The 23,028-nt window shown below is 40.3% G+C and overlaps 1 protein-coding gene across 2 annotated transcripts in view; it reads left to right on the top strand.

Moving 5' to 3' along the window:
- znf644b (zinc finger protein 644b) overlaps window positions 1–23,028 on the top strand; it is a 41,703-nt gene that overhangs the window by 4,592 nt on the left and 14,083 nt on the right. Inside the window, exon 2 of one of the 2 annotated variants that reach the window (XM_058637408.1) lies at window positions 2,459–2,505. The exons of the other annotated variant lie outside the window; for it this stretch is intronic. The gene's annotated coding sequence lies outside the window, so the exon portion shown is untranslated. The remainder of the gene's footprint in view (window positions 1–2,458; window positions 2,506–23,028) is intronic. 2 annotated transcript variants of the gene reach the window in all.

The following is a 23,028-nucleotide window of genomic DNA, read 5'->3' as shown; positions in this document are numbered from 1 at the left end:
TCGCTACCGTAAAAGAGCCGAAGTTCACGACCCAGCCCCAGTGTCCGCGCAAGAGCATAAAATAGCAATGATAGAATGTGCCCTATAGACTAGAGCTGAAACGATTCATTGATTATTAATCGATTACTAAATTAATCGACAACTATTTTGATAATCGATTAATCGGTTTGAAGCTTTTTTTCATGATTAAAACAAGATTTCCAATTGTTTAAGCTTCTTAAATGTGAACATTTTCTTAATTTCTTTGCTCTTGATAACAAAGAAATCATTAAAAGTGAATCATTTTGGTTTGTGGACAAAACAAGGCATTTGAGAACATCATCATTTCCATCAACACGAGCACCGATCATCATTTTTTAAGGTTTTCTGATATTTTATGGACCAAACGATTAATCGAGAAAATAATCGACAGATTAATTGATTATGAAAATAATCGTTAGTTGCAGCTCTACTATAGACAATACTACAATGTCTCTGCCTTGGTAGAACATGTTCTAGTCTTTTACGATCTAATATCGTCACATATCCCACCACCCCTACTTCTTCTACTATTGACTCGCTAATTGAGTGGATGAGTATTGTTTCAGCTCGACTACTTTGCACTCAGACGGTGCAAACCTCTGCAGACACTGCACAGTTTCCCAATATGCTTCTCAATATGCTCTCCTTAGGTTAACAGTTGTTTTACAGCTACAGTGCAGAACTTCTATCGCCCCCTGTGGATTTCTGAGTAATTACCAAAACAGTCTGCAGTCTCTAAGACCCTGCGGTGTATAACCTAGTTTCTCTACCCCCACTCTCACACATAAATACACACACACACACACACGCAGAATGAGAGGGACAGAAGAGAAAGACGTGATTCTGTCTCATGTGTGTGTTCTATGGTACTTTGGTACTTTTTCTGTTTTGTAAATCGAGTGTTACTTGTCCAGACTGCATCCAATTGGAGCTGCATGTCAAAGGAAACAGCAGCAACAGGTGTGATTGGCACATGACAGCATGTAGTCAGGCAGCTGTTTAGGGATCCCTGGATTAGTCTTGGTGGAGTATACATACATTAGTGATTGTGATTGTGATTGAAATACAAACTTTTCATCGGTTTTTCAGCCATAGTGCTGCTGCACAAATCCGTCTCACTTTACTTGCGCCGAGTGATTTTTCTGCCTCGCCTGCTCAGGTCAAAAGGGCTGGGGTACCCCTGAGCAAGGTACCCAACCCCCATTGCTCCCCGGGCGCTACTCCGTGTGGCAGCCCACTGCTCCTAATCCTAGGATGGGTCAAATGCAGAGAAATAATTTCCCTAAGGGGATTAATAAAGTTTAAGATTTAGATTTAGGAACACAAAGGGAGCAATGTGGAAATGATAGACTTAGGCCCCGCCCACACAGAAATGGAATGCAATGTAAATCTTTTCCCTCGCTGTTTTATTTGTGGCTTTATTCAAAAAGTATACATAACAATGTATACAATCACAGAAGGTGAGACAAAATGAAGAAAGCCAGGGCAACTAAGTGAACAGACCAAACACAAGAGGAGGAAGACGAGGTCAGCAAAGATAAACAACCTTTTCCCAAAGTAGGCTTTTTGAGATTTTGCCACTCTGTTTCCATGTGGAATAATTGCTGATGCCATTAAATAAACCCCACTAAAATCTAATAATTTCTTCTTTGGACCATAATTTACAACCTAAATCAAAATCCATCCTTAACATATGAAGTTCTGCTGTTGACACACACAAATCTAACCTCATTGATTGAGGTAATACAGTTATTTTTCATACATTTTTAAACTTTATTATGTTTATCTTGTTATTTGCTTCGTAGATTTGGGGCTAGGACGATGGATTTGGTTACAGTAATGATCTTGCATTGTTAACCAGATCCAGAAAATGTCCAGAGCAACATTTGCAGACATTTTTCTTTCTGACTTTCAGCTCCTTTTGTATAATTGAGTGATTTTATCCAAAATTCAGTGCACATCTGAAAGCAGCTCCACATAGAATAACATAAAACATTTTTTTGCAAACACTTGCAATGCTCATGCATAGCATATGATGTATAGCTTTAAAAATAATAAGAAAACTAAAGGTAATCATCACTTTATCAACTGGATTTTCATAAACACAGAAAAAAAAACATGTAACACATGTTTTTGCTGTTGTTAACATCATTATTATTGTTGGAGTTATTTTTTACACATGCAGCAGTGGTGAAGGAAGTGACGATACAGTCATTGTCAATCATTCCAACACTTAATTTGATCCCGCTCATCCGACATGTCCTTGAGTCTGTGTTTGGATGTTTTGTGCAAATAATAATGTCAGTGGATCTCAGTGATGACTCAAAAGCACAGAGATTTGCACAGAGAGTTGTTCCTCATGTGATCAGTGATGTTCTGCTCGTCTGCTTTATTAACAGCATTCAATTACAACATGAACTATTTGTTTTTGTTACAGCTGAGTTTTCCTTTAAGATCAATGATGTGGAGTCAGAGCTTCAACGGGTGAGTTCTCACTGAGCGGTGGATTGAGGTGGAACATTTGTCTGTCCAAATTCTGTAAACGTATAAGAATAATGATAATAATACCTTTAATTTAAGGGTGCCCTTCAAAGCACTCAAGGTCACCTTAGAGTACATGGTTAAAGATCAGAAAAAGACAATACAAATAAATAAAATACTGGCAGTAAAAATACAACATTGAAAACTAAAATCTTAAGAATCAGTGAGATAACAGAGAATATGTCCAGTTAAAAAAACGCAAACCAGAAACCAAATTACAACATGAATTACCAATTACTAAACACATAATCCCTGCTGACCTTTTTTTTCCCAGGCTTTACACACAAAGCACACAAGCTTATCAGGTTTAAACTTGAACAACCTTTCCATTCTGTCATCATCCATGCACCAAAACATTTCCAAATTTTGAACAGACAATGTCATTTGGTGTCATCATAATAAGGCCATGTAGAACCTGATACTGTAATTCTCAATAATGTACTGTGATAATAATAATAATCATAATAATAATAATAATAATAATAATCTCCTCATAAATCCATGAAACATGCATGAAAACCTGATGATGTAAGCACTTCCCAATATTGGAACAATCATCAGCACAGTGATGATCACATTATTGGGAAATGATTAGATTATCAGGTTCTACAGGGCAATACAGAAGAAAGTGTCACCAACACTTACAGTCTGAAGGTCTCTAACTTGTTAGGATGATGACGTCTCACCCGCAGACGGTAAATAAAAACAATGGATGTAGTCCTCCAGTTTCCCTCTTGTCGTCAAGCAGAATATAACAATATCTTGAAGAGCCACAAGGGGGCAACACTGCTGGTTGCAAAAAGAGCTTCTCCTTCTCATTTGATTTTTATAATGTCTTAAAAAACGTCACCATGAGGTGTGCGTGTTGGGAAACAGTGGGTGGAGGCTATATTTTACATCCATAAATCATTTGTAAACCATCATAAAAACACAACTTTGGGTCATAAATGTTTGGGACTTAAAACTAAAGTATCTTCCTAGCGACATTAATCAGGTTTCTGAGAACAAAAGACCAATGCACACATATTCAAATATCTATTACTTATCAAATGAGTTGACACAGTGTTGACGGAGTCTATCAGCTCCATGTGACTGTGTGTTTAGATCTCGTGTTTCCCCGAGGATTGACTTTCTTGTCCCCGCCCACCCTGCGTTTAACAGGATGTCTTGGAAAGATGCAGGCTACATGTTGACGAGCTTATCGGCATTTTTGCTCACAATTTCCCACACTTATGATTGTGACAATAATTTTCAGTCAGTGCTTTTTATTGAGATGCATGATTCATTTAGTCACCGTATCATCCCTACCAATAACTATTCTGGATTAATAACATTTTTCAGTCAACAGTTGTAGCTTCACCTTGACATTGAAAATGTGGAAACACACTTTCCTGGTGTTTTATATCCATAATTCCAGTAGACATACAGAGGACTACAAAGCTTAGCAATGTCTAAGTAAATTAAATTATATTGACGTTTCACCGACGCTCAAAGAATGACTGAATGATGAGTCCTTGGTCTTTTAGGATGTCGTTGTAGGATGTAGGATAACTACATTATCAGCTTATGATTCTGAAAATGGTGCCATGCAGCGTCGCGGTGTTTACGCACAGATGAAACTGAGCTCAAACTGAGCATTGGATGTTTTTTAATTGAAAATGAAGCAGACGCGTGTAAAGAATCTGCGAGTATTACCATGATTACAATCATAATGGTGGAGAATCAACCTACAATATGAGCGTCTCTGGTAAGGTGTTACCGCTCGGAGGCACAGTTGTACGTCTTCTTACTGACTTTAACACCTGAAACTGTAGCTCAGATGTGTGAAACGCTCTGACACTCTAGCTGGGTGTGATTACCAGTCAAATTAAATCTGAGATGTCAGTTACATGTGTCAGTGCCTCTGCTCCTACACTTGGCAGGTTGCAGGGAGTGACAGGATGGCTGATGATTATTTTTCACTGTGAAACAGAATCACTGATACGCAACTAGTGTTTGCAGTCTTTGTTTGACTTTCCATTCACATCCAAGAGCTTTTTTTAATGTTGAAACTGGAAATAAATGAGAAGCTCAAGTGATGTCCAGAGGTGTCTTTCCCAAAGACTTTTCCCCATGTTTTTTATTTGTTTTTTTCAATTTGTTTACATTTCAAAATAATAGGTGTTACAGAAATGGCTGTAAATTAGTAGATACATTGTGCACCAAATTTGCTTGTGTCACCATTTATCTTGTGATTTGTGTAACAATAAGTTGCAATAAAAAAGCATGTCCTTATACAGTATAGAAAGTGTGGTGAACACTGCTGTGAAATATCTTAGAAACAGTCATTCTGCTGAATAATCTGTAAATATTTGCTGGTGTCTGTGCTTTCCCTCTTAAAGCTCAATCATTTAATGGATTATTGTTGTAACCTCAAAATCACATCATTTTCACCAGATTTGTTCTGCAGTTTAGTTTGATAAAAGAATGAGATAGCAACAGAGATCTTCATTTAAGGGCATATATACAGTCTATTGTGTATGTAAAGACCATCAGGTTATACATTATAAAGCAGGGACAGGTGGGATTACAAGAAATACTGTTGCTTTTTGAGTCTCCTATTGTCTGTTTGCACACCTCACTTCACTAACCAGAAACTGAATAAAGAAGAGAGTCGGACAATAATTGTAATAAAACTTTACTCACAGATGGAACCTAATGTAACATGCAATTTACAGAGCTGTTTAATGCAATGGTATGTTGTGTCCACGTCAAATAACCCAACATATGAACAGAATACATAAATAAAGCTTATGTTGCATCTGTCCGCGTTCATTCAGCGAGGTGTTTCGAGCATTGACTCAAACCTCTACTGTTTTTCACCGCCTACTCCTGCTTTAATTAACTTTAACAGCATTTACGTGCGTAAGAGGCTGTAAACTCAATGTTGCTGCCGCTAGTCACTGCCTTTGTTTTGATAATCATCAAATTTTCATCAAACTTGTTTGCACAGCATCTATTAAAAAATAGTACTATTTTAAGGTAACACAAACTTGTTAAATGATTAATAAAATGTTAGATCCATTTATTTAACCAGAAAAAGTCCCATTGAGATCTCATTTCCAGGTGAGCAACACGCGTCATAATAAATATAAGTTCAAAAGCCAGATTACAGACACTACATTGAAATAGACAATCATTTAATGGCAATTACAAAGTGCATTCCTTGAGATCACAGTAACAATTAAAAACACAGGATTCAATGGATTCTTCAATCGGATCCGATCCAATCCAACTTTATTTATAAAGCATTTTAAAAACAACAACAAAGTGCTGTACATCAGCGATAAATAACTGAATGCTCATTTCCCCAATTCAATCCAAACTCTGTCAACAATCAAGTGAAGATCGTAATGTTTAACGGCTGCTAGTTCTTTGTAGCAGAGAGCATAAATAAGATGGAACCAACCCAGTGTCATCCAGTGAGAATACATCGTCGTACTCAAAGAAGGACACTCAGGTTTGGCATACAAATCACAGTGATGAGTGAGGTGACTGCAACCTGAAGAAAACCTTAACCTTTAACACCTAAGCCTCAAAATGTCCGTCTGGACTTTCCTTTGCTTATTTTAACCATAAAAGGGCCAGAACATGTCCTAAGAGTGAGTGCTTTTGCCCATTTTTCAAGAATAACTTTCAATATCTGTTATTAACAATTTGCTGCATGTTAAAATAGTGTATTAACAATTTAAAATGAAGAAAAAGTTATATTTTAAACAAAACCAAACACTGCAGTTGTACATAAACACCAGATTTTGTGAGTTAAATTTGAGATATTAACAGTATAATAATAGTATATGTTTGTCTCAATGTCCAGAAACGGGCCAAAAAATGGAAACTATTCTAAAACAGGTGTTTTTCCAACTCTTTCCTCTCTGGTGACAAAGACACTGATTTACCGGCTTCCTGCAACAGTGTGAGTATAATTACCGTAATCACCACAGGTTGGTTTTGACGTTCAACTTCTCAGCTCTCAGAAACCAAATTTGGAATTTTTCCATCAGCACAAACCGTTGCATATTTACGGTAATGCAAAGTGCCCTTGCACATAAGTGTCGTCTGTGATGCGCTGCTTGTTAAAGGGTTAAAGAACAGCGATAAACAGTATTTAGAGACTGAAGACATTCACATACAGAATGTCAGTGTAGAGTACCGTGTCATCGGCCTAAAAATGGTACATGGTGTTTGACAGGTTGTCACAAAGATTATTAATATAAATAGAGAATAAAATGGGTGCTCAGACTGAGCCCTGCGGCACTCCTTTTATGGCATGTTTCCACCGACTCGGCTTGGCACGGCACGGCACAGTTAAGTTGTGTTTCCACTACAATAGTACCTGCTACGGCGAGGTTCCAAGCGAGCTGAGTATGTTCTATGCATGACGTCACCAGACTGCCGGCCACTGATTGGTCAGAGTGCCGTCAAAGGAAGAGACGTCCGACACAAGAATCAAGCCGAACAATGCCGAGCTATAGATCAGTTAAAAAGACTTAACAATCATAAAAATGTGGGTTAATCTGTACTGTACTGTACTGGGTTAACTGTACTTCAGTCCAGTGACTGTGTCAGACGGAGTCTGTGCTCCAGTCATGGAGGAAGTACTGAACAAACATTTTAAGTCACTGATTCTAATGATTCAGTTACACGGAAAACAACTTCTTTACAAGTCACTGGTCACTCGTTTGTATCACGTGTAAAACAAAGTCACGGCAGTTTCATGCAGCCGTGCAGCGATGACTCCGCCCACTTTGAGTAGGTACTATTTTCTAGTGGAAAACCAACCTTAACCGTGCTGTGCCGAGGTGAGCTGGGATCATAAGTAGAAAAGGGGCTTTAGAGACCTTAAGAAAAGAGGAGGTGGACAGACTGAGATGATGACAATCTGGAGTAGTGTTTTAATCATGTATGTGTATAATTGACAGTAACAGCACTGTGTTGCTTTTCAAAAACCAGAAATCTGTTAAAATACCGTTTGAATTTAAAAACAGCTTCAGTTGGTCACTGACTATCAAAATTAAATAAACAAAACTTGTTGCCAGGACACATAGTTGAAATTAAATATGCCTATAGTTGTTAACTTCCAAAGGTTCACCTCCATTTAGCAGAGGAAGTACAAAAGCCGACTTTTATTTTATTTTATTTTATTACAATTAAGGCTTAGGTTAAAGGACAGCGGCTTGGCTATCTAGTCTGCAGCCAATTTCACAAAGAAGGGGTCCAGTGATCGCAGTGATTCAATAATCAATATTAAAAGACAAGTTTCATATCATAAAAATGATAGGAAACAATATCTAGAGGATATAAATGATGATGTAATGATAACATAACTTGTTACCTTGCTTTCACGATTATCTCCATGTCGGCTAACTTTGTGTTTACCCTCATTCATGTGATGAGTGCCACCATGAGAATTCATAAAGTGAGTGAAATGAATCTGTTTAAATATATTTGGCACCACCTTATTGATGATTGACACTATGTAGCTGTATCAACAATTGTCCGCCATTCATTTCTTTAAAAAGAAATAAACAATCCCTTTTTGTATTTCTGTAAATGATCTGATTCTTTATCAGTTTAGAATTTAACGGTCATTATTGCATTAGTCACATAAGTTAAGGCGTTTAGACAAAACTGACACAGTTCTCACTTCCATGCCAATGACCAGTAACCGCTGATACACTCAGTTTCACAGGGACTCAGTCATTGAATAAATCTTTCAAAAAGATTTCAATCGTTTTCAGAAAATTCTTACATTTCGTCATTGTTAAGGGGCAATAAAGTTCGGGACCCAGTGTACAGAAACACAGACAAGACCGACCAAGTTTAGAGTGTTTATCTGACAAAAACAACAAAGAGTAACTCCCCAGCCAGCATGTCAGTGTCAGACACCTTAAGTGTTATATTGGGGCTGACAATATGGGTCTCAAGCGGGTTTGTCCGTGGTTTCCATGGTGGCCCCTCCCGTGTTTGTCCACATGGGCTTCCCATCTGGGGACGATATTACTGAAACCACATGGGACCTGCATAATTTGCTCACTTCGAGCTCATGCCCACTCAGTACACTCACTTAGTATCCACGTAGCCTCAAAAGGGCACGAAGTGGGCGCAAGCTTAAAGTGAGCAAACACAGGTCGGGCCACCATGGAAACCAGGGACAAACACACTTGGGACCCACACTGTCAGATCGAATCTAACCCTCATGGGACCCACAGTGACACATAAACGGAGGAGAACCCTAACCATGACAGTCATCCATCCACACGAGGGTTGTGGGGAGCGCTGTGCCAATCTCAGCTGACATAGGGCGATAGGCGGGGTACCATCGCAGGGCCACATATAGAGACAAACAACCATTCACACCTATGGTCAATTAAGAGTGTCCAGTTGACCTAATCCCCATATTGCATGTTTTTGGATGGGAGGAAGCCAGAGAACATGCAAACTCCATGCAGAAAGGCCCTTGTTCCAACCCTGGCTCAAACCTGGGTCTTCTTGCTGCAAAGGCAAGATTGATAAACACTACACCACCGTGTGACCCTATGACAGTCATATCACAATAAATATCACAACTACATTGTAGAAATGCATATCATGGTCATGTCAGGTTTTCCCAATATTTGACGCCCTTAAGGCCTTTGTGCGTCAACAGTGATGAAATGAAATAGCACAAAATTGCTAATTACTTTTCATGTATCCTCACTGTTCTCACCAAGCACGATGCAGTTAAGCCAATTGACATCACCTATAATCTTGACTGCTGACTGATGCTGTATCAAGTAAACTGTAGAAGCAAAATTTCCCATAGAATTCAACAAAAGTTTCTCTTGCAACCAGTGGGGTTGCCACCTAGAGGCTATTCATTATATTTTTACTTCCTTTTTGGCATCAATAAGAACCCAGAAGACTCTGTTAATTTTTGTATGGTCTCTGGATTGTTTGAAATCAGCGTGCATCTATGCTTTCTGATTGGTTAGATACTGTATGTACCTGTCAGGTGCAGAACTTTGTAAAAATCAACCTTCTAAAAGCAAAAGTCGAGTATCGAAGATTAACGTGCAAATAAAACGTGAGAAAATGTGTGGTGAGCAAAGGCCATTACAGCTTGGTAACACGGACCACTTGGATGTACTGTATATAATAATGTTATGTGTACAATAATAATAATAATAACAATAACAATAATAATAATAATAATAATAATAATAATAATAATAAAAATAATGAAGGAAAAAAAACCGGGCAAAATGTAAGTAAAACAATGAAACACAAGATTAAAGGACATTAAGTCTATGAAGGTGGATCATGAGTAGTGATTTCAGAGAATCTGTAAGCATATAGATGTGAATTTCGTGTGGTGAAGGGATTACACGTGAATTAAATGACAGCTTGGTTAATCCCTGTTGAGGAAACTGTTTCAGTGCTGGACTGAAACAGGCTTTGGTCCATCAAAGGCTGGATAAAGACAGAAGCTGCAGATGTTCTTCACACTCCTGCTCCTGCTGCTCCTCCCTCTGTGAACATGCAGCCTCGTGCTCTCCCTGTTTCTCTCAGGCTATGGATCACTTCCTCCACTAAGGGGCAGAATATCATCACTGATGTAGCAGCTCCTCACTCTGAGAGGCAGCTTCACTTTACGCGGCCGTGTAATCACATCACATCACACTGAAGAGGTGATAAAAGAAGAGATGAATCAGAGACACAAAGAACAGCTCTGCATTTATTGTTCATGCGAAACCTAGAGCTTATAAAGTGTGACACGTGATATCTGCTGCCCATTTTGGAGTTGAATTAATATAATTCTAATAATTAAAAGAGATTAAAATGTAACCCAGTATAGCACAACTTAACTTCTAAATACTTATAACAAATAATAATAATAATGATAATAATAACAATAATGTATGTAATTTATACAAAAAAATGATATGTATGTTAACAGATGCAGGTATCTGTAAACCTAATTATTTAAATCATTTTTGTGTTATTTATTATTATTTTATTGATTATGGATTATACAGTAGTTTTGTATGTGTGTGTATGCAGGTTTATGACTGAATATAGGTGTGCCGGTGTATGTTGAATGTCAAATATGAATGTTGTGGCTGAGTATGTGTAATATGTCTGTGTGTGTGTGTGGATAATGGAGCAACGTCTAAAACAAAAAATGATGTACTGTCAAACAGTAAAGTGGCTAAAAATGTCTTTATTTATATCATTCAGGTTTGATCCTCCCGAACATTCCAGCAGTCACATTTGAGGTTTTTTTACGAACCCGGGGAAATCAGCGAAACCTGCCTAATGTCGAGCTCAGCACTTTCCTCATCAAGTTCCTGTTTTATGTGATATTTTACAGATTTAAGCATGGCGGGGCACAGGTTAGGCACAATTATGCTGACAGAGGGTGTTTTTTTACAGATGCTCAGTGAGATCTGGAGTACGGGATTATTCATGTAAAAAGCTCTGTGGTGATTAACCTTCATTTCAGTCTCCTTGGTGATCTCCAGGAGGCAAATTCTCCTGCAGTCAGCCACTGTCTGTCAAGTATATTTCTAATTATTGACCTTTTTCTTCTGCTTTTTTTTTTACTTTTGAAACAAATGAAGGAGAAACGTTTGAACTAAGTTGCCAGGAAGTTAAAATGCTTAACTAAATGATACGTACGGATTTCAAGGTAACTTAGTGGACGCTGTGGAGATTTGGACCAGTAGTGGTGCTGTGGAGCATCTTTTGTTTGTAGCAAAACTCAACAAGACACACTTTAAAGTACAGTTGTGTAATGTTTTACCACATTTAAAAGCTCATCGTTGTCACCACATGGCGCTATCATAAAAAATGTTGTTGCATGTTCAAATTTATTAAAGTTAAGTTTTTTAGTTGGTTTCATGTATGTAAATGCCACAGATTAGTTTCTATTTGTATTTTCAAAACATGCAATATGGGTATTAGTTAAATTGGACACTCATTTTTACCTAAATCATTTTTAGGTAATTATGCAAATACGAGTTTGAAATGACATCATTTCATGACATGATGTAAAGGTCCAAGATGGCGGCGCGCACGGACGCAGCGGCTCACGGCTCTCCCTTTTTGTGCTATTTTCTGTGTTTTTCGTTCGTGTTTTTCGTAAGTACGTGTTCAAATCGCTGCTATAGCCGTCAGGACTTACTCGACGTTGGTTTTAGGCATAAGTTACCCACCACAAGTGACTTTCAACGAACTCACAATATACCCGACGACGTCGCGAGGCAACCGGGCTCTCCGTGGATTGTTATCGGGTCCGGCAGGCGTCGGAGACGGCGGAGGGAGAGAAAGCAGAAGCGAGGACGCCGGTCAGGCCTGTTGGTGAAACTCAGGACACAGCCACACAAGCCTCCCCTACCCAGCTTGTTCCTCACAAACGCGAGATCTATGGTTCACAAGATGGACGAGCTGGAACTACAGTTGGCTGGGAATCGCTATGTTAAGAACTGCTGTGTTATGATTATAACCGAAACCTGGCTTCACCCGCGGATCCCCGACGCCGCAGTAGAGCTAGCTAGCCGCTCTCTCCACCGCTGGGACAGAAACCAAGACTCCGGTAAGAGCAGAGGAGGAGGTCTTTGCATTTACGTACATAATGACTGGTCAAACAATAGCAAAATCATAGATAAACACTGTTCCCCGGACATAGAATACATGTCAGTTAAATGCAGACCACATTATTTACCCAGAGAGCTAACAGTAGTGATAGTTACAGCTGTATACATACCTCCGGATGCTAACGTTAGCATAGCTCTCGCTAGCCTGCTAAAAACAATAAACACACAGCTGCGCGCGCACCCACACGGAGTTCACATTATAGCTGGGGATTTTAATCAGGCGAACCTTAAGACGGTTCTTCCGAAATTTTTTCAGCACGTTAAGTGTCCAACCAGGGGTGCAACACACTGGATCATGTCTATTCTAACATCAAGCATGCATACAGAGCCATACCACAACCTCATCTAGGCCAGTCAGATCACCTCTCTCTGCTCCTTACCCCGGCATACACCCCTCTCAGGAGGAGAACTACACCTCTCAAAAAGACTGTTACAACCTGGCCGGACGATGCACTCTCTCAGCTACAGGACTGTTATGCGAACACTCAGTGGGAGGTATTTGAACACCAGGACCTGGCAGAGCACACAGAAGCAGTACTGTCATACATCAGGTACTGCATTGGGAACGTCACTGTGGAAAAGAGCATCAGGGTTTTTCCCAACCAGAAACCCTGGATGACCAGCCAGGTCCGAATGCTGCTCAGGAAGCGTGACGCTGCCTTCAAGTCAGGTGACAGGGAACTGTACAGTGCCTCCAGAGCAGACCTGAAGAGAGGAATCAAGGATGCTAAGTCGGCCTACAAGAAGAGGATAGAGGACCACCTCTCTGATAACAACCCGCGACAGGTGTGGCAAGGCATACAGCATATCACAAACTTCAGGGGCTGTAACATCACACCTGGGAACCCAGACGCCTCGCTGGCAGAGGAGCTGAACTGCTTCTTCGCAAGATTTGAGAAAACTGAGCCCCATACAGCCCCACCGGCTCCGCAGCCACCAGCACCCAGCACCGTCACACTGACTGTACAGGATTCTGAAGTGAGACGGGTGCTAAGAGCAGTAAACCCAAGGAAGGCAGCTGGCCCGGACGGGATACCAGGGAAGGTGCTCAAAGCCTGTGCAGACCAGCTCTCACAAGTTTTCACCTGCATCTTCAACCGTTCCCTGTCTCAAGCCACCATCCCATCCTGCCTGAAGACAGCTACAATCATCCCCGTGCCCAAGAAATCATCCACAGACAGCCTCAACGACTACCGCCCAGTCGCCCTAACACCGGTCATCATGAAGTGCTTTGAGAGGCTGGTTCTTCACCACATCAAAGACAGCCTTCCTCAGACCTTCGATCCACATCAGTTTGCTTATAGAGCAAACAGATCCACGGAGGATGCCATAGCCATAGCTCTCCACACTGCGCTGAGCCACCTGGAACACCAGGGGAGCTATGTGAGGCTACTCTTCATCGATTACAGCTCAGCCTTCAACACAATCATCCCGGACATTCTGGTCAGTAAACTTGTGGATTTAGGCCTCCACCCACACACCTGTTCATGGATAAAAGACTTCCTCACGAACCGTCCACAGACTGTTAAACTTGGTAACCACATCTCCTCCACCCGCACACTCAGCACCGGCTCTCCACAGGGGTGTGTGCTGAGCCCACTACTGTACTCCCTCTACACCCATGACTGTAGCCCAACCCACCTTGGTAACACCATCGTCAAGTTTGCAGACGACACCACTGTGGTTGGACTAATCTCAGGGGGAGATGAGTCTGCTTACAGGGATGAGATCCTAAAGTTGACAACGTGGTGTTCAGCGAACAACCTGGCACTGAATGCCACAAAGACAAAGGAAATCGTCATCGACTTCAGGAGGCACCGCGCAGACCCAGCTCCCCTCTACATCAACGGTGTCTGTGTAGAGAGGGTCCAGACCTTCAAGTTCCTGGGCACTGTCATCTCGGCTGACCTCTCCTGGACCCCGAACATCACGGAGATCACCAAGAAGGCCCAACAACGCCTGCACTTCCTGAGAGTGCTCAGGAAAAACAACCTGGATGAGAAGCTGCTGGTGAACTTCTACCGCTCTTCCATAGAGAGCCTGCTGCTGTACTGCATCACAGTGTGGTACGCCAGCTGCACTGAAGCAGACAGGAAGGGTCTTCAGAGAGTCATCAACGCAGCACAGAGGATCATCGGCTGCACTCTCCCCTCCCTAAAGGACATTTACCACTCTCGCTGCCTGAACAGAGCGAGGAACATTGTTAAGGACAGTTCCCACCCCGGCTTTCATCTGTTCGACATGCTGCCCTCTGGCAGACGCTACAGGTGTGTCCGAGCTCGGACAAATAGACTTAAGGACAGCTTCTTCCCCAGAGCCATAACCACACTGAACATGGACATGCACTGACCATACTACCTCTACCACATACTCTCACACATTCTGGCATGTGCAATACTCTACATTTCATGCTGAAATGCTTATTTATTTAATAATTTACTCCACACTATGCAATACTTATATACTGTGCACTACTTATATTGTATATACAGATTTTTATCCTGCTTAAATTACATTCCAACTGTGCAATATCTGTATTTTTAAATGGTACCCTGCTAAAATCACTTTCATATTGTGTAAATGTTTATATTTCTATTTTTATATACTGCAAAATTACATTTCACTCTGTGATATTTATATTCTATATGCTGCTAAAATCATATCTCACACTGTGATATTTATATTTCTATATTTCATATACTGTTAAAAAAAAAAAAAAAAAATACACTTCATACTGTGGAAATAGTCTTATTTATTATTTTTTATACCCTGCTATGGGTCACGTCTCATAGAAATGCACTTTTTATATTTAAACCCTGCTACAGACCTGCTATTTCATATTGTGCAATAAGAATTTGATGGCTGTATATCCTTTTAATGTAGTACGCTGCAACTGAAAACCCACCTCACGTTAACTAGGGTCACTTTTTCTTTTTAATGTCCTTGACCCATACACTGGTTGTTGTTGTTGTTGTTGTTATTGTTCTTCGTTGTTAGCTGTATGCACTTTCAAGGTGAAGTCAAGTAAATCTCGTTGTACAACTTGTATAATGACAATAAAGGCATTCTATTCTCTATTCTATTCTATTGTGGAGCATCTTTTGTTTGTAGCAAAACTCAACAAGACACACTTTAAAGTACAGTTGTGTAATGTTTTACCACATTTAAAAGCTCATCGTTGTCACCACATGGCGCTATCATAAAAAATGTTGTTGCATGTTCAAATTTATTAAAGTTAAGTTTTTTAGTTGGTTTCATGTATGTAAATGCCACAGATTAGTTTCTATTTGTATTTTCAAAACATGCAATATGGGTATTAGTTAAATTGGACACTCATTTTTACCTAAATCATTTTTAGGTAATTATGCAAATACGAGTTTGAAATGACATCATTTCATGACACAGCAGTAGAATCTTCACTAATCCTCTTTCCACAAATGCATCTCGATGTCATGACTGAGCCACTTCTATCCACTCCTGCCTTTTCTTCTCCGTGTCTCTGCACGCTGCTGCTGCCGCTGTGCTGAGGCTCTTGCACCACTGGCAGTTTCCTCCGTCGTCCCCTTTAAAGAAAAGGACACGTTTGAGCCCCTTTGATTTGGCCCAATTTGTTTTGATGTGTGGAGTGAGTGGTTTTTAAAATCTCCTTAACTCCGGGGCCTGGCTCAGCCTCCCACAGGCCTAATGACCGCAGCCTGGCCCTCGTTGAATAATACAGATGCTTTGGGAGGATGAAACAGGGGGAGGAGGGCAAAAGGGCTTAGACGCGGGGCCCTCCTTCTCCAGATACACCTCCATTGATAAGATTGTATTAATTGGTATGAATAGAGAGGCTTTTCCTCCCTCTCCTTGTATACATTTACCATTATACTCATTAGCTTCCAGTTGCCTCCCAGCGAGTTTCTACTTCACGTTCCCTGGGCTCTCCTGGGAGGCAATTTGCATCTCTCCATGGTGTCTCTCTGGGGTTATTGAGGAAATATTAGCCCCTTTTCTTCTGTGGCCGACCCTTTGATTTATTTGGAGCTGGAGCTGATAGAGTGGCACTCACATGTTAATGACGGGCACTGATACAGGCTCCTGGTGCAACATGACGCATTGATCCAGGTTGAAAAGGCACAATTGACAAGCAGTCCTGAATAATCATCTTACATGTGTGTGTGCGTGTGTGTGTGTAGACCTCGGGGAGGGACAAGAGATTCCCACTGCTGTCAAGGCTTCTGTCCTTTTTTTCACCCATATACCAGGGATTTGAACTCCACTATGACGTCACAGGCACATTGTAAACAATAAGAATCATAGGACGAAGGAAACAACAACAACACCATGACTGTTGGACAATCAGAAATAGTACAAATTTCAACATTAACGTACCCAGATAATGTGGTTGGGAGTCTGACCCAATCTGGCCTAGAAGCTCTGTTCATGCTCCCCCAGTTTGCTGCCCCCAGGCTTTGCCTCAGAAATAGTTTTTCTTTTTTTTTAAATGGTGAAATCCAGACCTGTGCATTTGTGGAATGATGAGAAGTCTGAATTTAGGAAGACATGGGATAACCCTAAAATACTACAAACTAGCCATGCAACTAATGATGTTTTGGTCACTGACATCATCGGCTCACTGGAAAATGCTAAGAAGCTGAAAGAGAACATATCGCCACCTCGTGTACTGCAGCAGAGTCAGACACACTTAAATCAAGTCATGCTTGTGTACTGGCACAAGGAGAGGATTTAATGACGGAGCTAAGATCATAGCTACAACTCGACTCAGCTCAACTAATCCACTCTTTTAGTCCCTCTTTTAATCAATCATTGATGAAATTAAAACATACTGAGCTGTGCTATGCTAACTTGGAAATGATGCAGGAATCTACACTGCTGCCACAAATTTAACAGGCAAAGAAGAAATTAGGTCTTGCCTTCACACCAATGCTGATATTTGAGCCAGAAGTGAATTTATTTTCGACCACTTTTCTTTAGCAGTTAGCTGTAGGCGACTGGACCTGCTTGAATAGCAGACTCTGTCTCTCAGGTGACCCGAGCGGCCCTCTTTCACACCTCGGCTCAGGTGAAACTAACAACCTGAAACTGGGTCAGAGGGGTGAACCATCTGCATTGTTCAACTTAACAACTCTCGAGACAGGTTTCCAGCCTTCAAAGGCTAAATACCTGAATTTTTCCTCCAGTTAGTCAGAAGTGAAGGAGCCTCTTGGATGAGAGGTGAAGCAACTTCAAACAAGTCCAGTCGCCTACAGCTAACCACTGAAGATGACTATGACCTGGATGACTGAGAACCTTCACAGACTTTTGGACCAGTGGGAATGGAGTACAAGATAAATCCCCTTTTTTTGGCCTTACAATTCCACGTGACTTTTTCACCACCATGGCTTTTGCATTTTTCTTCTCCTTGTTTGCTACAGACTCTGTAATTTATGCCATCTCTTTAAAATGCAGGATTTGGAGGAGTTACACCAAAGTCTGCCATTACCACCACGAGGAGTTGATTCAAAATTCAAAAAGATAGTCTTGATTGTCTTTTGTTGACCTTTCACCACAGTTGAGGGTCATGAGGTGTCCCTGACCCCGTGGGCGATCACAATTTTAGCCACACCCCCGTCTCCTAAACCAATCAGAGAGAGGCAGAGGCCAACAAACTAGATCCACTTTCTGCACAGGCTTTTCTGTCCCGCTCTAATAATAGAATTCAAGGTGAGTACTGAGGACCCACTTTGGTTGCCATTAGTGACTGAGAGGGCCCCTCTACACCCCCCCCCCCCCCCCATGCTCCTGTCGTATCGCACTGGCGTTACGTTCTAAAGAAAGATAATGAGAGATTTCATCCTAATATCTGCGATGCTTGACATGCCTCTGTATCTGCGCTCACTGATGTCTTCTCAGCAGTGTTTGAGCCCGTCCTCAATTTGGAGAGCAGTTTGACACCGACTCCTTTCATCTGAATGGTCACATGTCTGCGGCAAAGACGCAGCAACAAAGTTTCTTACACATATTTTAATATATTTCATCCCCCCCCCCCCCCCCCACGTCTCAGCTGCAGTAGAAAGTCTAGGCACAGCAACAACTTCTGTCTTGCTTCATATTTTTATATACCTTTGCTTATATGGTAATTATAACATTTAATAAAAAGTCAACATCCTAACTGCCGGAACACAAAAATACCCACCGCCGCAATCACTGCATCTCCTCTGCATACTTATAACAGATTAGAGGTTATGTATATCAATTGCGCTGCTCATGCATATTGTTATGAAGGGGGGTGAAATGCAGGAAATGGAAATGTGCCATTTCGACGTGTCAAAACGCAGCTTGCCAAAAGCGAGCAAGTGGGTACTGCTTGTGGTTTGTTTTCCTCTCCGTGTTTGGGGGGATATGAGCGGAGAAGATGTGTGTCTAAACAGAGGAGATATGATGTTTATGAGAGCCATCTGCTTTGGCAGCCCTCTTGTGTCGACTGCCCTCTGCCTCATTAAAATGGTCACAAGCCTGAGAAATTTCTGCCCCCCCCCCATCTCCTCTCCTCTTCGCCTCTTTAAAAGGAGTAGAGTTTAAAACTAACAAAGCCTCGGGAAATCCCCATCAGACATCCCTCCCTTAATCCGTTTAATTTTGAAAGGTATTGTTTAAAGCTTTAAAGTTTATATCGTTTAATCCCCCTCCAACAGTATGGGCAGCAAATGAGGCCGTGTCAGCAGCCCCAACAGATATAATCTACTCCACACAACAGAAAATCCTCCTTGAAGACAAGGTTGCGTGGGTTTCCTGTGAACTGGCTGTTTGATGTTTCTACCTGCTATTGAACATGACTTCTGTCTTAACCCGACTGTCACGCGCTCCCTGTCCCCTTTTATCACCCCGAATGTTCTCGCTTCACCCTTTTTCATCAGTAAATCTACCTTCACACACATTTCACTCAATCTCCCCTTTTCCAGCACAGGAGGTGCGGCGAAGTTTGTTGTGGGCAGATTGTGTTGCACTTTGACTGAAGAACAAGATTTCCTGGTGCATTATTTGACGAGTTAAAGCAACGGCTTGACATTTTTGAAAATACTGTATGCTAATTGATACCACTGCATATAAACTACCTAAAACCGTCTTTGGAAACATTTGTTTGACATGCACGTCGACTTTTACTATTCTCATCTCACCTGCTAACTTTGACCTATACTGCAGCCAACCACCAGGGGGTGATGGTGAGGATTTATTTTCTATCTAGTTGTGTTTTTGCACTGATTTTGTCTGAATTTGCATCACGTGCGGTGTCAACACACCAGTGCTTACTTTACAATATGAAACCATTCACATAAACAGTCAATATTCCCATTTGTGCAATTTTATTTATAATTCAGGTCTTTACAATTCCATTGTAAAAAAACAAAAAAAAACAAACAACAAAACAAATTCCGGGGCAGAGCATGTACAGGGTAAAATCCCATAACCTTTTGGTACAGAGTAAATGTGCAGATCCAGGTCTTTATTTATTAATTATTATTATTTTTTAGCTTTCCTGCAAGGTCTGGCTCAGATCTTACAGACAAGTGCATTATGGGTCTTTTTAACCTTAATTTAAAAAAACAAACAAAAAAAACAGATTGAATCTAAATCTCTGTTCTTTTCTGTTCCACACTGTATATATAATGTCTATTAAAGGCGACTAATATCAAATAAAAAAGCAAAAATCATATTGTGAATCACAACATACAAGTTGAATGGAGTCACAAATCTCCTTAACCTTAAATCCTGTCCCATTGTTTTTATGTGTGTGACTTTTCCAACACTTCCTAATTAGTTCTGTAATAAGTCAACACTTTGATGGGGAGTTTTATTGATCTTCACATCTGAGTTTAAATGTCAAACCAATGCTTTAAGTGAACACTTCAAAGAGTTCCCTGCCTGTGAATCTTGTCTTTATATCACTTGAACGCATCACTGATATAAACATGCATTAGCGTTTCATTTGCTCTGTGCAGGACACCAATGATTGCACTCGTATATGTTTCCTTTTGTGAATAATTTGAGTCGCCTTAACTCCCAGTGTATATTTCCACTCAAGCATAAAATGACATTGTTTAGTTATCAAAGGCTTTGTGTAATTACATTTGTGTGATTCAGGATGACAAGGCTGATAGTGTCTGCACAATACGCCTGCATATATAATCACAGACAAAATCCCATTTGGGAGAATGGAGACCATTATTATGGAAATGACCTTTGGGTGACAGGAATTCAGAGGGATACAAGCGTGTGTAATACAGAGAGAGGCCATGTGTGAGTGGCTGAATCCATTTTATATAAAATCAAAACAAATTTTTATATATTTTTTTAAAGTTTTGTTTATTTATATTATTCAAATTAAAATTAAGATGTTTCTCCATTTTATATTTAAAGATTGAAAGAAATTAGTAGTTAATTGGAATGCTGAGTCAGCATTTACTAACAACAGTGTTCTTTCTCTTTCATTTGAAAATGTTATATAATTTGGCTGGATACCAGTTATATCAGTACACTGTTTCAAAAACATAAAGCTGGAACAAATATTCTACTCGCAGCATGACTCAGTTAAAATGTCAGCTGCTGCTTTTTGTTTCCATCTTTGCAGTTTGTGCTTAGTGAAGCATTTTTGTCATATTCAGGGTTTTTGGAGTTTACTTTTTCTTTACCCTATATCCGAACCCGTGATCTGGCTGATACTGATTCTGAGCACAGCGCTAATGTATAGTGCAATACAATGGGATACTATGAGCAAGGCAGTATAATGTGATTTTCTTCCCCCCTCCAAATACTATAAATTCTTAATTTTGTATGCATAAACAATATAGAGTTTTTCTAGTGAATATCAGGGCTGCACAATGGCAAACATTGGGTAAGATGTTACATATTGCAATACTGGGTTGACAATAAGTTACATTATATTACAATATATTTGGATTCTTGGGATTTTTACCACTAGAAAAAAATTGTGTCTTTAAAAACTGTAGTCTATTTACATTTAGCTAAGCAAGACCTTTCTTCAGTTTTTTTTTAAATTAAATAAATGAGTGATATTTTCTCTAGCTTTGTGACTGGGGTCAACCGAGTAGCTAAGTTAGCACGAGAAGAAGAAGTAAAGAGAAAAATGAGAATTCCATTGTAAAGATTTAAATAAATGTGTAATGTTTTCTTTTTTCCATCTCTCGCTCTTTTTGATTCTGGCAACCCTCTGGTTACAAACCCAATTACTTTCCTCTGTCCAACAAAGCAATATCATTTATTCTAGCAGAACCAGGAATTGAACCCACAACCTTCCATTTGAAAGAGATGACTCACCCCTACCACTGAGCCACCGTCACTGGAAGACATTAGCTGTATGTTTACTTCAGCTGAAACTTCATTTCTTTTTTCCTTTTCTAAGTAAAAATTGTAATAAAAAGTGTTAGTGTTTTGATTCTGCGTGTAACTGCGGGGTTAAGACAGCTCCGGGGTAACCTGAGAGTATGTGGGGCTTTTATTTTGCTGTGGCACCTTTGCTAAGAAAACACACTCACCCTGGGATTACTGGAGTGTCAAACTGGATCTGTTTGTTTTGAGCCAAGCTTTGATTCCCTGACACTAAAGCGGCAGCTTCATAAATTCACATTGTGTCAAATGAATCAATAGATCCCATTAACTGGGGAAGTTGTGTAGCGCTGTACTTGAGGGAATGGCACTCCAGCCCCCCACCCCCACCAACACCACCACCACCACCACCACCATTTTTAGACATTTCTCTAGTAAAGGCGATGGCAGAGGAATATGAGTCTGGCTGTTGATCTGTACCGACAGATCCAGCAGTTGAAATGGTTTGGCTGACTGGTCCCAGTTGGACTTCAACAGCGCTTCCGCTGTGCTGCCAGCTTGGGTCTCCAGTCCAACAGGAGGAAGGAACTCGCTGAGACGTTCACAAGCCTACAGCACCAAAGCTCCTCCTGCTCCTGCTGCTAAATCAGTTTAATCTTCTGCCAAACTTAAAAGTTTGTGTTTGCAGTTTGTGACATTAAATAACAAAAAAAAAAAATATCTGCAGTCAAAAATAATTTCCCAAATGTTCTTTGAATCGTTATATTTGGGGTCCAGGAAACTGTTATATGACTGTTTATGTGTTACAGGAGTGTTTTCCCATTTATTTTGTATGGCTCTAACTTTTGATGGTGAAGTTAGGAGTTGGTAGAAGAAACAAAATCATTTCATTTGTACTTAATGCGGGAGATGTCATGAGGTCTAGAGCCAATAAGCCAATATTTATGAAAGATGCCAAACTATCGTGACACAAATCATGATGAATAATAAGTCATGACAACAGCAAATATTCCCATGATGTAACAACTAATTCTCAGGCGGCGATGTTTGGACAATTGATCACAGCTTCATTTTATGCATGTTCATTAAAACATATACACATCATTTCTAACTGCAAGGTTGGGGAAATTCTGCAAATTTGGAACCAAAAAAAACATGTCCCGCGACCCATCTGTGGGTACCGACCCAGGCTTTGGAAATCACTGGTCTAATTAATGTTGTCTCCTAAAAATGACATAACCATGCAAGTAAAGTGTCTTGCACTTACGTCAGGACTTTGCCTCAATACTAACAATCACTAAAAAAACAAGATCTTTCCCAACAAAATGAAATGAAAGGGCAGCGCTGACACAAATACATGGCACAGAATTATTGATGCACCCTCACATCAGGTTGGATCAAGTAAAGAACTCATTAGAACCAGAAATAATCTCTTGTGAATATGAGCTGCTGGTTCATTCAT

Source organism: Solea solea, chromosome 9 (genome assembly GCF_958295425.1).
Source record: "Solea solea chromosome 9, fSolSol10.1, whole genome shotgun sequence".
Classification (NCBI taxonomy): Eukaryota; Metazoa; Chordata; class Actinopteri; order Pleuronectiformes; family Soleidae; genus Solea; species Solea solea.
The sequence above is the reverse complement of the archived record's forward strand: the minus strand, read 5'-3'. Positions and strand labels throughout refer to the sequence as shown.